A 16312-nucleotide genomic window follows, 5' to 3' on the forward strand; every position below is an offset into this window, starting at 1 on the left:
ACACCTTGCTAGCTACCAAGACACAGCACAGCACTATGAGGGCTGCTGTGGGGAGAATTAACTCCATCTCAGCCAGGCCCAATACAGTAGCACAAGAAAAAACACCCTGCAACCCCCAGAGAAGTCAAGTTGAGGCAAATCATATCTGAGTCAGATTTAATGGGACTTAATTTGACTTCTGATTTGTTTACGCTCCATCACACAGTTGATTTCCATTATGATCCCTCTTTATTTCCTACTTCTGTAATTCCACACCATTCTCTTAAGATATGAAACTATTATTATGATAGAGAGAACTAACACTTAAGGGAAATGGCAGGACCATTAACTAGCTTAAGCCACATATCTAGTAATCTTAACCCTTACGTAAGATGTTTTAACAAGAACTAGCGTAAGGAAGGGTCAAGATGACCCTTCGCTCTGCTTGCATTTTTGTAACCAATCACAAGATAAGGAGGTAGTAAATCAGAATGGAATGAACACGGAGGATTCTCTGCTAATTAGGAACTGGTCTGAGTAAGTTTTGTGGTGAAGGTGAAAAGTGCACAGTGAGGAAGACATACGGCCTTCATCCCTAAGACCCCGGCCCACGACCACCAAGAGGCACTGCGCGTGCGCAGCTGAGAGGAGTTAAAGGCAGAGACAATGGAAATGAACTCATTGTAATAAGACCGCCTTTCCACGGAAAGATCATGAATATGTATAGGCGCTTTTTGAATATGTAACATTCTGTTGTATAAAATTCAAAGGGAATTGCCGCAAGGTGCGCACGATTTTGGTGGGATGACCCCCCGTGCTGCCCAGCGCTGAATAAACATACCTACTTTACAACTTTCCCAGTTGTGGAGTCCGATTTTCCACACATCAATTAGAGTTAAATACTCCAAGATTTCTGGCAACTATGTTCAGTGCAGGTGTTAACAGTTTGCTAACACATCTAAAGGAAGCAATCTAAAGCACATATGAAGTTCAGCAGCTAATTGCAAGTGATCTTTAGCTTGCAATCCCCCCTCCCATAACATGCATGCATCTTACAGATGCGCCATGCCTGTCTCTGAACTCTCATTTTCTTCCATACAAATATATTTTACTTAAAAAAAAAAAATAAAAATCACCATTTGAAAACTAATTCTTTCGTGTTTGGAGTTGATTCAGAATTTTTAACAAAGCCTTTAGATTAATGCAGATCACTGTGGAGCTAGATTTCCTGTAAAGATTTGCACGAATGCATCGGAAATGTGCTGTAGAGAAAACAGCACATACCATTGTATTGGGTCTGGCTGAGATGGAGTTAATTCTCCCCACAGCAGCCCTCATAGTGCTGTGCTGTGTCTTGGTAGCTAGCAAGGTGTTGATAACACACCAGTGTTTTGGCTACTACTGAGCAGTGCCAGCACACCTCAAGGCTGTCTTTCCAACATTTCTTTTTCCCCCCTCAGCAGCAGGCTGGGGGTGGGCAAGATCTTGGGAGGGGACACAGCCAGGACAGCTGACCCGAACTGACCAAAGGGATATTCCATACCATATGACGTCTGCTCAGCAATAAGAAACTGAGAATAGGGGGAGGAACAGGGCGGGGGCATTCGTTGTTGGGTTTTTTTTACAATGTTTGTCTTCCGGAGTAAGGGGTACGCATACTGAAGCCCTACTTCCCAGGAAGTGGCTGGACATTGCCTGCTGATGGGAAGTGGAGAATAATCTTTTGCTTTTTGCTTTGCTTCCGCGCGCGGCTTTTTGCTTTAGCTACATTAAACTGCCTTTATCTCGACCCATGAGTTTGGGGTTGTTTTTCCATCTTATTTTCTCCCCTCCCTGCCTTGCTGAGGAGGGGAGTGATAGAGCGGCTCTGGTGGGCACCTGGCCCCCAGCCAGGGTCAACCCATCACAACCATCTGCAAGAAATCCAGCCAGACCAGGAGAGCAGCAGCAACCAGATGTTTTCCAATCAAATTGCCCCTTATTTTACTGTGATTATTTATTTACCTTCTACATGTGCTGTGGCTGCCCTCCTATTATGCCAGATTGCCCTTTTCTCTCTTTCTCCTCCACTGCCACTCATGGCCTCCTGCTTCTTTTGCTCTTTGAATCGCGAGATGTCCCTCTCGTTCACCTCCCCTAAGCGTCAGGCCAGATCCAGCCTTCACCTCTGCATCACACACAGCTTCCACCAATGCTGGGTTTCAGTTTCCTTCTGATGTCAAATTTCAGCCCCGCCCACAAAACCCTTAGCTGTATCCTATCAGCTTCCTTCAATATCCCAGTTTAAGACGTATGGATTTGTGGCAGTGATGGGGGACTAGACATTGTGTTAACCACTAGATTATACTAATAAATTCATGTTTTATATCTGCAGAAGAATTAATATTAATAAGCATATGTTTATGAGTTTCTTATGCAGAACCTTCCAGGCATATACCTAATGTGCCAGTGCTTTGCAAAATCAGGGATCTAGCAGTTGACACAGGCATCATAGAAAATGTAGAGAGACTTGATTTAATTTTAATTTTGGAGGAAAAAGAGGTACTAGAATGAGATGTAAAAAGTGTTCTACTAAAACCTTTTACAGCCCATAGTATTTTGCTGTGCTGTGTGTGAATTTTTTTAATCTGCATAACAGTCATGAAGAGGAGAGTGGCTGAGCAGGCAGGGAGAGAAAAAAATCATGAAGGAGAACGTGAAACATGTTTTACTCTGAACCTGTACAATACTGTGAGTTTAACATGTTCATTTATGTATACCGTGATTTAAACAACCAACAGACAGATCCTGCTATCTGAGACACCAAATGCCCTTGCTTTCAACTGAAATTAGAATGCATAATCAGTCAAATGCTGATTCAAATGACAGATTCAGTGAAAGGTACTTAAGGAAATTCCCAGTCAAACCTGCCCAGCAGAAGTTAATTTCTCTGTTTCATTTGCATTAAAAAATAAACTGTACCTTAGAAATAAGGGCTGCATATTGTCCTTTGAGATGTGCTTGTTCCCTGCACAAGATAAGTAGAGTCTGACTCCTACCAGGTTTTGTACCCACCCCCTGCCTTGGCTCTTGCATCATGAGCTGGAAAGCCCTCCTGTGCTCCAGAATTTGTAAGGGCTGTTTATAGGGAAGCAGCAGTTTTATTCACTTTGCACTTTATGTCCTGTTTCTTTTGCAGCTTTTCTTCTCTCTCTCTCTCTTTTTTTTTTTTTTTTTTGGTGACTGTCTTGGTTTCAGCTGAGAGGGTTCATTTTCTTCACAGTAGCTAGTATGGGGCTATGTTTTGGATTTGTGCTGGAAACAACGTTGATAATACAGAGATGTTTTCATTATGTGGACCTGTTGTTGTTGAACAGTACTTACACAGAGCCAAGGCTTTTTCTGCTTCTCGCACCGCCTTGCCAGTGGGACGGCTGGGGGTGCACAAGGAGGTGGGAGGGGACATAGACAGGACAGGTGACCCAAACTAGCCAAAGGGGGTATTCCATACCATGTGACATCATGCTCAGCATAAAAGGGGGGCTAGCCGGGGAGGGGCGGCAGCAGCTCCAGGACGCGTAGCTCGGGAACAGTCCAGTTTCGGGACAGGTCTGAGCGTGCGGTCTGACTTGTACGGTCCTTGGGTGAGAAACTGCATTCTGTATCACCAGTTTCGTATACTCTGTTAGGTACTGTTTTGTTTTGTTTTGTTTTGTTTTGTCTTCCCCTCTCCCTTTGCTATCCCAGTAAACTGTCCTTATACCAACCCACCAGGTCTTGCCTTTTCCTTCCCATTCTCCTCCCCATCCCACTGGGGGGGGGGAAGGAGGAGGGGGGGGGGAGTGAGTGAGTGGCTGCATGGTGCTCAGCTGCTGGCTGGGGCTAAACCATGACAGTGACAAAAAGCAGCTTTTTGCATTGGAGGAAGCCTCTTTCTTGAGCTAAATCCTTGCCTTTGCTAGAAAGAGCTCTTTCAGTTGCTCCAGTGGCACTGAAATTCCCTGGAATCAATAAAACTTTTCTGAGGAGCATTTCTACTATCAAGCTTTATTTTTGTATGTAAAAGAAGCATTTAGAATCATAGAAACATAGAATCATTTAGGTTGGAAAAGACCTTTAAGATCACCGAGTCCAACCGTAAACCTAACACTGCCAAACCCACCACTAAACCATGTCCCTAAGATATTTAAATTATTTAGACTGTCTTTGAAGAGGTTTATTTCTCTTAAAATGTGAAAAAGATTCTAAATCTAAAATTCTAAATCAATGCAACTTTTTATAGGTATGACTCCTAAAAAGCAAAAAAGGGACAGAAGACTTTTTTCCTGCATAATTTTGAGTTAAACACTGAATCTACAGGTTAATCCTGCAAACTGTCTCATGACTAACTTGACTCAAACATTGACCTGTTTGGGGCCACTCACATGAGTATAGTGGTAACACAAAATAGGTTAAAATTTGCAGAATCTGGGCTATTAGAGTAATAGCTAATTGAGGCTAGGACTGCCTGCTACTGTTTGACACACAGCACAAAGCAGCTTTCTGCGCCTGCTAAAAGCCTCCAGGTAGATCTCCAGTACAACTGAACAGTAACAACAGATTGCTGATGACATCTGGAGCAACGTCCCTGCCTTATCAACTCTCCATCATGTTTTACACCTCAAATCAGTTTTGAAGTTTTAAAGCTGGATAAATGTGCAAGCTTGGTTAGATACACTCAAATAGGTAAGATAATGGGCAAGAAGTTACATTGCAGGACTTCTCCATTTCTGGTACAATTTGCCATCTCTGTAATTCTGTCATGATTTATCAGTTTACGTGACATTCCCACTTAGAAAGTGCTTTCCCCAAGCTCTGGGCAACTCATTCTGTTTAAAACACACCACCACTAAATCTGGAGTCTAACGCAATGACCCCACCATACTCCAACTTTCCCATTGGCAGACTAGAACTGCCAAGCCAGATACATTTGCAGGATTCCCTGGGAGAAAAGGGAATAGGAGGGATAAAATCTTTCTCTGCCACCCAAGTATGCACTTGATGGAGAAGAGTCAGTGGTGATAAGGAGCTCCCAGCACCCAAGGCCCCACAATAAACTGACCTCAGAGCCCTACAGTTTATGGGAATGTTTCTCAAAACTTCTCATGAAAGAGTTGGTTTTTATCAGAATTGTGAAGGTTTGCTATATATGTTTCTCCCTGTGCTTTTACTCCTTACTGTGTTTACACTGATAGAAATGTGACTTCATCCTTTATTTACCACCATCACCACCACCAGATAACAGTGGGCCAGCAGGAAGTGGACAGAAAGGATTATAAACTCCTTAAGGTGACATTTCCCAATTTTTCAGAATTTTGTTTCCTCCCACAGAAAAGGCAGTAAAAAGGAAAGGGAGAGCAATGTTTTAATCAGATCCTGAGGATCAAGGATAAATGGCAAGTTCGGACTAAGTATCTCAAGAGTGATTATTCACAGATATTCCTCAAAGAAGCAAAGCATATTAAAAGACATCAATGTTAAAATGGCTGTAAAGGTGCATGCACAGGCTACTGAAGAGATCTGGTGCTTATGAGCAGGGACAAGATGAGGCCCTACTGCTTCCAAGGGATACTGTTATCAACATACCAATGTCTACTGTTACCGTTAGAAAACCTTGCTACCTTCTTTTGTTCTGGTTGTGGAGGAGTACCCTGACCACAGAGAAAAACATTAAAATACCAAACACAACAGAATTATACACTCAGAAGATGGAGCGTGCTAATAGAGCATGCACTTGCTGGGAAAGCAAGATGATGCTGTAGCAAAAAAGATAGGCCTGTAACGAAGGCCTACTTATATGTGATAAGAAACTCTTCATTGTTACTTTAGGTAGAAGGCTAACGATTCTTAGAATGAGCACCTGCTACACATCATGAGAAAAAGGAGGAGCTACAAGACACTTCAAGGTCCTTATGTACATACTTTGCAGAAAGGGAGGACACTAATTGCCTCCAGCAACATCCTTATCTTTCTGAGGCGTATAGCAAACAATTACCAACACCGAAATACTGAGAAACTAGGGGAAAGGTAATTTGGGCCAGGGTCCCCACGACCACCGACCCATAAGCCCCCTACCCAAATTATACCACCTACTCAAAAGATAGAGGCGGAGAAAGGAACCGAGCATGCGTTCTAGTTTGCATACTAGGCGAAGAAATATGAACCAATTATTGGAACGGGGAGTGTACCACTTTGTAATCTTTGTAACATTTGTGTATAAATATGACAAGAGAACCAGCATTAGGTGTGCCTGATTTGAGGAACTATCCTCCTGACACCCAGCGCTGCAATAAAGGAAATGCCTGCTTCTTCATGCTAAATTGGTGTTAAGGAGTTTTCTTTTTTCCCGAATTTCGGTGACAATGCTACCATTTTGCTATTAATATCACAAATGACAATCCCATAAATGTTTCCAACTCTGCTCTGCTCAACATTTCTGAAGTATTTTGTCTAGAACACAGCAGTGATGATGATGATGCCCAGTTCATTCAACCAGTATATACAGGTGTCAACAACGGCACTGCAGCAGGGCAAATAAACAATCTGATGAATGCTCTGCATGCTACTACCAAGTCATGTTGGGTGATGCTCACAAGTTACTGCCTGGAAGTGCAAATCAGACTCCACTTTATAACAGATCTGCAATATTTATTTTGTGTCTACTGTGCGTGAGTTTGAGTTAGTTTGCATTACTTCGCATTTGCAGCTTTTGGGGGCAACGGGCCAGAAGGAGATAAGGCAAGGCAAGGAAGAGAGATAGAGGCACAGCTAGGTTTAGGAACATAGTGAACAACTCGTGTGTTGGGTTTGCATGGCAAGGTTTTGGTAGTGGGGGGGTGTGTGTCTACAGGGGTGGCTTCTGTGAGAAGCTGCTAGAAGCTTCCCTTGTGTCTGATAGAGCCAATGCCAGCTGGCTCCAAGACAGACCTGCCGCTGGCCAAGGCCGAGCCAATCAGCGCCTCTGTGATAACATATTTAAGAAAGAAAAAAACAGTTAGAGGGAGCTTTTGCAGCTGGAGAGAGGAGTGAGAAGATGTAAGAAACTCTGCAGACACCAAGGTCAGTGCAGAAGGAGGGCGAGGAGGTGCTCCAGGCACCAGAGCAAAGATCCCCCTGCAGCCCATGGTGAAGACCATGGTGAAGCAGGCTGTCCCCCTGCAGCCCAAGGAGGAAGGATGAGGGGGTGTAGAGATTCCACCTGCAGCCCGTGGAGGACCCCACGCCGGAGCAGGTGGAGACACCTGAAGGAGGCTGTGACCCCGTGGGAAGCCCGTGCTGGAGCAAGCTCCTGGCAGGACCTGTGGACCCGTGGAGAGAGGAGCCCATGCCAGAGCAGGTTTGCTGGCAGGACTTGTGACCCCGTGGGGGACCCACGCTGGAGCAGTCTGCTCTTGAAGGTCTGCACCCCGTGGGAGAGACTCGCGTTGGAGAAGTTGGTGAAGGCCTGTCTCCCGTGAGAGGGACTCCATGCTGCAGCAGGGGAACCATGAGAGGAGTCCTCCCCCTGAGGATGAAGAAGCGGCAGAAACAACGTGTGATGAACTGACCGTAACCCCCATTTCCCGTCCCCCTGTGCCGCTGAGGGGGGCGGAGGTTGAAGCTGGAAGTGAAGTTGAGCCCGGGAAGACGGGAGGGGTGGGGGGAGGTGTTTTAAGAGTTGATTTTATTTCTCATTCCTCTGCTCTGTTTTGCTTGGCAATAAATTAGATGAATTCCCTCTCTAAGTTCAGTCTGTTTTGCTCATGACCATAATTCGTGAGTGATCTCTCCCTGTCCTTATCTCGACCCACAAGCTTTTTGTTATACTTTTTCTCCCCTGTCTGGTGAACGAGGGGAGTGATAGAGCGGCTCTGGTGGGCACCTGGCCCCCAGCCAGGGTCAACCCACCACAACTCGGTATTTCAGCTTACAGTACTTACAGCTGTACTACAACCACACTGCAAAGCTGGCAGATTACAGCCTTGCCCAAATATGCATCCACAACTTCCTTTCAGCCACACTGGCAAACACAGCTTCAGGTTGCTAACTGTTTGGACACCACAATGCAGAAAGCCTGTGGTGCAGAAATACCCTCAGTGGTATATGCACAGGGAACTTTGTAAGGGGTTAATTTTGCTCTAAGGGATTTTGTGCAGATAGAAACCATAGAGGTCAAAAGCCTAATAGGATTTTTTAAAAAGGATTGGACAATGCAAATACTCACAGTTACATTAGAGATAATAGCTCTAGAGATAATAATGATATGTTTTAGGAGACATAAAACCCCCTCCAGCTTCAGAATACAAGCCAGCCATTAAACTGCTCATGATGACAGACAAATGTCCCTGCATGGGCTTCTTATTTCAAAACTGCCAAGTGCCTGAGATTTATGCCTTTTTCCTCAGAAGTCGCAAGCAACAGCCTCACTCAGAAACTGTACTGTACGCTGACCTGATACTGAAAGATGATACTGAAGCAAATATAACTACTTCTACTTTGTCCTATAATCTCTGATTACACATGCATCTGAAGCATTTCACTGAACTCCACACAAATGAAGGCCCTGGAGACATGAAGCTCTCTGTGTAGTCCTAGACGTGCCTGGCCAAGCCCAGGAAAGCAGGATGATAGGAACTTGGGTTTTGCTAACACTTCTGCAGCATCATGCCCTGAAGAATGCACGGAGAAAGTTAAACAATAAATAAGAAATTCTGAAATGCAATACTTCCCATGCAGTCACCTCCAAGGCTAGGAAAGAAGCCCTGAGACCAAGCCAACTGCAGCTCAGCATTACTGCAGGGGCACAAAAATTGGCTGAGGACCAGCACTGCTTTCCTTTGGATCAGCTACCGCTTCAAGATGGGGAGAGATTCCTTCTCCTGGAATTCCAACATCCTAAAATCTCCATTAAGGCCATTGAAATCCAAGCCTCCATTACCTCTTCTGCATTATAAAGATAGTTCAGACAATTAGTGTGGAAATTTTTCATACCTCTTCTCTGTTTCCTCTGGGGTTCTCTCTGAAGTGGGACCTGATCTAACAGGCAGTTTTGAAGATGGAGGAGCACTCTGTTCCTAGGCGCAAACAGAATATATATTAGAATGATCATATTTGCCAGAGAAGACGAGAGAAGGAAAATTCACAGTCAGAGCTGGAATAATATTGCACCATATGCTTTCCAACAGCCAAGTACAACAGGGTCCCTCCACAATCTTTGCCTTACTGCAACCTGTTGTATTTCCACCTGGAAAGACATATGGCAGTGCCTAAGAGCAAAATTCTTCCTTTTTCTTTTTTTCTGATTTTAATGTAACTTCCCAGCTTTAAAGGAACATTTGATTATGAAACATGCTCTGGCCAAGGGTAAAAAAAAAAGTTCCTATCTGTTCCCAATAATGACAAAAACAGGTTCATTGAACAGTTGGCATTACGACCAAATAAAAACTTGAAAGAATGGCTTGGATGCTACTTTGTCTCATGCATCACTGACAAAATTTTCTGTTCTGCAGAAACCTGATGCCTCACAGTTATCTCAGGGACACTAAAGAGTACAAATTTTATTTTTCAGCTCTCAGGGAGCACTGGGGGAGAGAGACATTATAGAAATCATCCTTCTGCTTGTAAAATGAAAAATACTGCTTTGTAAAGAACTGACCATCAACAAATGTTCAGCACCACAACAGATGCTTTTACTGTGCAGCCCATGGTGAAGACCATGGTGAAGCAGGCTGTCCCCCTGCAGCCCATGGAGGAAGGATGAGGGGGTGTAGAGATTCCACCTGCAGCCCGTGGAGGACCCCACGCTGGAGCAGGTGGAGACACCTGAAGGAGGCTGTGACCCCATGGGAAGCCTGCACTGGAACAGGCTCCTGGCAGGACCTGTGGACCCGTGGAGAGAGGAGCCCACACCAGAGCAGGTTTGCTGGCAGGACTTGTGACCCCATGGAAGAGACCCATGCTGGAGCAGTTCATGAAGGACTGTAGCCCATGGGAAGGACTCACATTGGAGAAGTTTGTAGAGGACCGTCTCCCATGAGAAGGACCCCACGCTGGAGCAGGGGAAGAGTGTGAGGAGTCCTCCCCTGAGGAGGAAGGAGCGGCAGAGACAAGGTGTGATGAACTGACTGCAACCGCCATTCCCCATCCCCCTGTGCCGCTCGGGGGGAGGAGGTAGCAAATTTGGGAGTGAAGTTGAGCCAGGGAGGAAGGGAGGGGTGGGGGGAGGTGTTTTAAGATTTGGGTTTATTTCTCATTGCTCTACTCTGTTTTCTTGGTAATAAATTAGATGAATTTTTTTTTTTTCTAAGTTGAGTCTGGTTTGCCCATGACAGTAATTGGTGAACAATCTCTCCTTGTCCTTATCTCAACCCACGAGCCTCTTGATATATTTTCTCTCCCCTGTCCCATTAAGGAGGGGAAGTGATAGAGTGGCTTTGGTGGGCACCTGGTCAACCCACCACACTGAGTAATAAAGATCCAGAGATTCCTTAGAGACTTCAAATTCTGTACACGTGGGTTCAACGAGACTGCTTGTTCCTGATAGAGCCTCTTCAAAGCGTGTTTACTTCCACATTGGCTTTGCTCAGGGCAGCCTTATTGCATTGCCACTTGGCCCATGCCATTCTTTTCAATTACAAAACATATCCTGCTCCCAGATAAAGAGATGTGACCTTTTCAGTGCAATTTGGCAGATGTTCTCAATTTAGCAAAGTTACCAGAAAGCTGAGTGGTAGCCCTTAATTAATTCACTGTAGAAAATCTGCCTACATGCTTCCTGAAGCAGAAAAACACTTCATTCCTTGTACTTTCCCTTCCTTTTCATTCTGTTTTACAACCAGAATTGAATGAACACTACAACTAAAATTTCTTGAATCTTTGATATATCAAAATAATAAATTATTATAAGGTTGGGAAGCATTATTAATTTCATTCACAAGCAGGGACCTCATGGCAAAGAGATTATGTAATTTTTCAGCAATGTCTTTCATTCATTTCCCAAACTAAGTCAGATGCCTTATTTATGAGACCAACCCTCAACTCTAAATGAACTTGGTTCAGTTATGTTCTTGTTCATTTGATGTTGACAAGCAAGCATGTTTCACTAGCACAAATGATCACACACACAATCCATTTCAAATTTACACATACTGGTCTTTGCAGAACACTCATTTTTACAGCTTGGGTTTTCAAAAACAGTCATTTTGGGCCAAACTATTTCAAACCAATGACAACAGCAATCTCACTGATTTAAGAACAGAATAAAGGCAACACAGAGACAGTACTTTTGAAAATCACATGCACTGCTTTTATGTGTTAGTATCAATACCAGATATTCTTGCAAACCATCCAGTGAAGGAGCAGAAATAATATCATGTGGCATATTCTACTAGTCATTCAGTCACAACAAATCACAGGCGAACAAAAAGCTGAAATGCGGTCCTGAAGTGCATGTCTCTCTTCATTGCTAAGTAAGGCTTCCAATGTAGATATCTCTGTTAAATGCCTAATATTTTGTGAGATGGACCCAGGCATTTCTGAAGTGCAGGCAAAATCTGAAGAGATTGCTCGACTATAGCCAATGCATAATTAAAAAAAAAAAATAGCAAAAGAACTCATCAGCTTTCTGATTAATAGTTTTAAAGGAATTGTGTGCTGTTAGGAAAAAGCCCATGAGGGAAAGAAAAGTTAGTCACACTTTATATATAACTATATACCCTTGATTATCTGAATTACAAGATTAAATTAAGTTTAGTGGCATAGTCAAGGGTTCAAACCCACAGGCTGCTTGAGATGAGAGGTTACAAAGTTAAAAAAAAACCTGTGGCAACAGATTAAGGAAACTTTCAGCTTTAAAAGCAGTGCTACCCTGGAAAATCCCAAAAGCCTGTAGGAAAATTATTCACTACCTTTCAAAGATTATTATATGATACAGCTTCAACTTACAACTAATAGGATTTTCTTTTCACAGTCCTGAAAATAAAAAATTTTAGACTTTTTCTGCTCTTTACAAGGTTTACTGGCATCAGTTTCACAGATTTTCTAACACTGTATTAGTCAGGTACCTTTTTGCTGCCATAAGCGCATGCATCATAAGCTTTTAGTCATATAGAAATATTGTAAAGCAGAAGATTCACAGTGGTATTTTGAGGTAAATGGTCCACTGCTTCCTTGATGAAAAACTTGCAGGACTGGTCCCTGTTAGTGGTCCAAACATTATGTGAATCATCAGTTGTAAAGAAACAGTTGCCCCACCAGGCATCTTACACCAGTAAAAGCTTTTGTTGTAGAGTGGCTTAGTAATAAAGTTGCATTTTTTTCTTCTCATGCATCATTACTAGAAATCAGATCCAAATAGTTAATCTACTGAAACATGGATAAACCTGCTGTCTTCAAAGGATCCCCTCAGAGGTGTTAATGCTAGGTTTAGAGAAGTGTGACTGGTAAATAAAACAAATAGGCTACAGATCAATCTCAGTTAACTGTGGTGTCTTAACAATACTAATACTGCAAATGAGAAAATATTTTAGTCCATACATTTGAACAACACACAAATAAGACCCTGGATTTACAGAATAAGCTAAGTTGTTGGCTAGGGTAGTGCCATTCTTACCCAGGCAGGGTTCAAATTTGAACTGTTCTGGGGAAAATCCTATATACAGGCAGAAGGCAGACTTGAGCTCTTCAGGCAACACTGGCGTGGAAGCTATACAGTAATGATAATGGAGTGCCACCCCTGAATTAACACACTCCCCTGAGAAAAGACAGACATTATTAGCTCAAAACCAGACCAAATGGGCTATCTGGCTTTCAGGTCAGAGCTGCCTTCTGCTTGGCTAACCTGGATGATAGCACAAATAACCTTTGATAACACCCATCCTCTAAACCACTGAATGTTATCAAAATTAATTTATATAGACAATGGGACCGTTCAGTTCAGTTAAAGTCATGGAAAATCAAGTACTCCATGCACTACAGAGCAAGCCAAATCTATACGAATCGAATAGAAAGCAGAATCTAGACCAAAGTGCATCAGGCACTACATCGGAAAAAACTATGCATGTGTATGAAAAAGAGTGGATCCAGAACAAAACAGGGCAAGTGAAAATGGATTAAAAAGTCTGAGAAACACTGGAAGGAGGAAATGGCTCCTCCTGTTCCATCACGGCTTCTCCTGCTGCACAGGTTTTAACTAGCAAAGCAATCTTTTCCCTGTTCCAATACATCTTACTGAATAAGGACTCTGGCTCTTTACACCCTCAATACAACGGTGAAGCAATACTGGGTACAGTTTGGATCAACTTCTTTTCATGAAGCCTCAGCTACGCTTTTACAATCTTCTCAAAGTTTTCCAAACTTCCAAAATTTGCTACAGTCTACTCTTATTTACACTGCTCTAAACACAGAACAATTAATCACTTGCATGAAATCATTTTAAATTCTCCTAGGCATATCACAGGATAAAAAAAAATTCATGTCAGTGAAGACAAGAGGTACAAAAATAATGTATTACTTCAATTTCACTTAAGCCCTTAAAACGTGTGCTGAATGGCACACAGCCCTCAGGCTGAGCTATTTCTATAGGCACAACTTTCATTCTGCAGGGACAGTTTAGTTGACTCTATTGATTGGTTTTACTGAAGATACAACCAGAAGGGGTTTAGTACAGCAGTCTCCATACCCATGGCTGAAGGCAATGCTGTGGAGGAGAGAATAAAGACAGTAATTGCTCCAGAAATACAAAAGAAGGCTGTGGTCTTAGTTAAAAAAAAAAAAAAAAAAAAAGTGGGAAGATAAATGGTTAGCACCTGTAAGAAGATTTTTGTAGGTAGTGTACAGGCTGAAAGATACTTTGTGTAAGAGTTGTCATTTTTAAATGGAAAGAAGGTCATATAAAGAATAAAATACCCGTGAAGATGGCAAGCCAGTAAATACTGGGGGAGGTTCAGGGAGCCTGTTAATTTGAAACTTTTCAACAGTTCTGTAAGGGTTGTTTTCCTGCACAGACTGGCATAAAATGGAATGCAATAAAAGACAGAGGAAAATAAAGTTCATTTCAATTATATTTATAGGATCATGGCTGAGCACCAGCTGTGCAAAACAGGCCTAAAATTGTGTGTGTGCATGCATGCAGGCACAAGGAAAAGCTCATTTTGTAATCAGCCATCTTCAGAAAGAACTGTCCGTGTTGACAGAGAACTGTGCACAGAGCTGAAGTTCAGTCTGCATAAGGAAGTCCATACAAGTGCTGCCCAGCTCTTTAGAACAAAACAGTGCTTTTCCTCTGTTGTAACACAACCAGGTTGATTAAAGGAAGGTATTTGATGTCTGCTTCACAACCCCTGGAAGATATGCTAAAAGGAAAATGAGCCTTTGGGTAGAAAAAGCTTGCCAGCAAAGTATCTGGCAAGTATTTCCTCTTGTTCAGGGAAAAGAGATGAATAAAACAGCACATGTAAAGTCATAGGGGCAGAATGGCAAGAAGCTCTCAGCCTTTTTCTTTCCTGGCCAAGTAAAGAGCTTTGGTCAAATAGATTATTTTGTTTTGAATACAGGTACTGACAAGGCAGCAAACGCATTGGGCTTACAGGCTATTCAACATGAAGTTGCTAAGCATCTGGCCGAAGGAGGTCTGGAGCTCTCACATCTAGCTTTTCCTCTGTTAAAGTATCACTTTGAGGAGTATGGTGCAACTAATACCTGATCTTTAATAAAATGAGTAATGCCTTTGAGGCAAGGTGTAATTCTGCACTCCTGCTGGCCATTTATGACCACTGAAATTGCTGTTTTATAAAAACAAACCCTGCAGGCCAGAATTTCATCATCACATTCCCACATTCTGCTCCTCCCTGAGTGCTTGCTGTCGCTATTTTGATATCTTAAATGTATTTGATTGTATTAAACTTTACCTAAATGAGTAAAATCTTGCAAGTTCTCCTTGGGCAGAAGCTCTGTTGAAAGTAACAGGACAATATTTTTCCACATCTGAGGCTGGAAGTGGTTTCTGAGAGGAATCATTCATTCCGTATGGCTGATGCAGCCATTTATTACATCCATAGTGCTTTATACATATAATAATATGCTTGCATCATAGTTTGATTTGATATTCTTCTTTTCTGATCATCAATTCTTAGGAAGTATTACTGTATAAATTTTCCCTTAGTTTGATCCCCGAAGTTGGTGCTTTCAGTGAAGACACTCATGCGCTCACTCTGTTGAATCAAAAAAATTCACTCAATAGCCAATGTGACTATTAAGCAGGTATCCTTTATTGCAGCGCTGGGAGTCGCACCGGGATATTTCCACGAATGTGCGTCTCAACGAGAAACAAATTGTATGTGATTTATATTACAAAAGAGTTACATATTCATTAGGTTTCCGATAAATTTAATACATATTCATTATTATTCCAGGAACTCATGAATATATGCTAATGTCCTGATACGCCTGCGCAGTTCCTTTTTCAGGTGGTCGTCAGGGGTCGTCCTCCTCAAATCTTCCTCTTTCTCCTCTTCTTCAGTGTACAGAGTTGGGTGACCTCTTCTTCATTATCTCCGTTTTGCAAGCTCAGCAACCTTGTTATCCGTCCTGCCCAGATGGTCCCAGGCTTGTTGGCATATTGGGCCTCCCTTTATCAGGTTGCCTCAAACTTTGTGTCTTTTTTCTAGTTCATACCCAAGGACTATTCCCTAATTTACGGCTTCTCTTATCCTGTTTCTGCATTCCAACTATTTTACTAATTGTTTTCTTTTGTACTGGAGCATGAGACAGGCAAAGCCTGAGTTTGTGGGGCCTGACTCAAGTGTTGCCAAGTTATATATTCTGTTTTAAAATTGTTATACGCTAATTAGTTTCCCTTATTCACTGTGCTTGACAATTTAATTACCTAATATTTCTAAAAGACATTTTTGGGTGAAAGTCTATATTAGAAGTGTGAAGTGCTGTTATTACTTTAGTGTCTTTCATAACACCAAGTTATTTTTAAAGGGACGCGATATCATCTTCATGTTTCAACAAGGAACCAATCAGTCATTTAACCTATTTTTAAAAGTAACTAATAAGAGGTTATGGCACCAAGCCTGACTACCTGTTCAAAGCAAGCAATCAAATCTGCCACTAAATATCCTAAGAGAAAAAAACCTACCGGGGCTGTTCTCGCAGAAGCAGAGCGGTAGAACACCATGGCCGGCTTGGCATCCCCCCCGCAGGTCTCACTGAGGGGAAGGGACGAAGCTGCAGCTAATGTTTCCCTGCAAGCTGACAGAGCCTGAACGACCCACGGAGAATTAGCATGATGGCCATAGTCGGAATTCTGTTCCATCTCCACACAGCACGCAGT

General features: G+C 42.6%; 1 protein-coding gene across 1 annotated transcript in view; it reads left to right on the forward strand.

The window, feature by feature from the left end:
- LOC142599342 (uncharacterized) overlaps nt 1-16312 on the forward strand; it is a 739733-nt gene that overhangs the window by 528933 nt on the left and 194488 nt on the right.

The sequence above is a fragment of the Balearica regulorum genome, chromosome W (genome assembly GCF_011004875.1).
Source record: "Balearica regulorum gibbericeps isolate bBalReg1 chromosome W, bBalReg1.pri, whole genome shotgun sequence".
NCBI lineage: Eukaryota > Metazoa > Chordata > Aves > Gruiformes > Gruidae > Balearica > Balearica regulorum.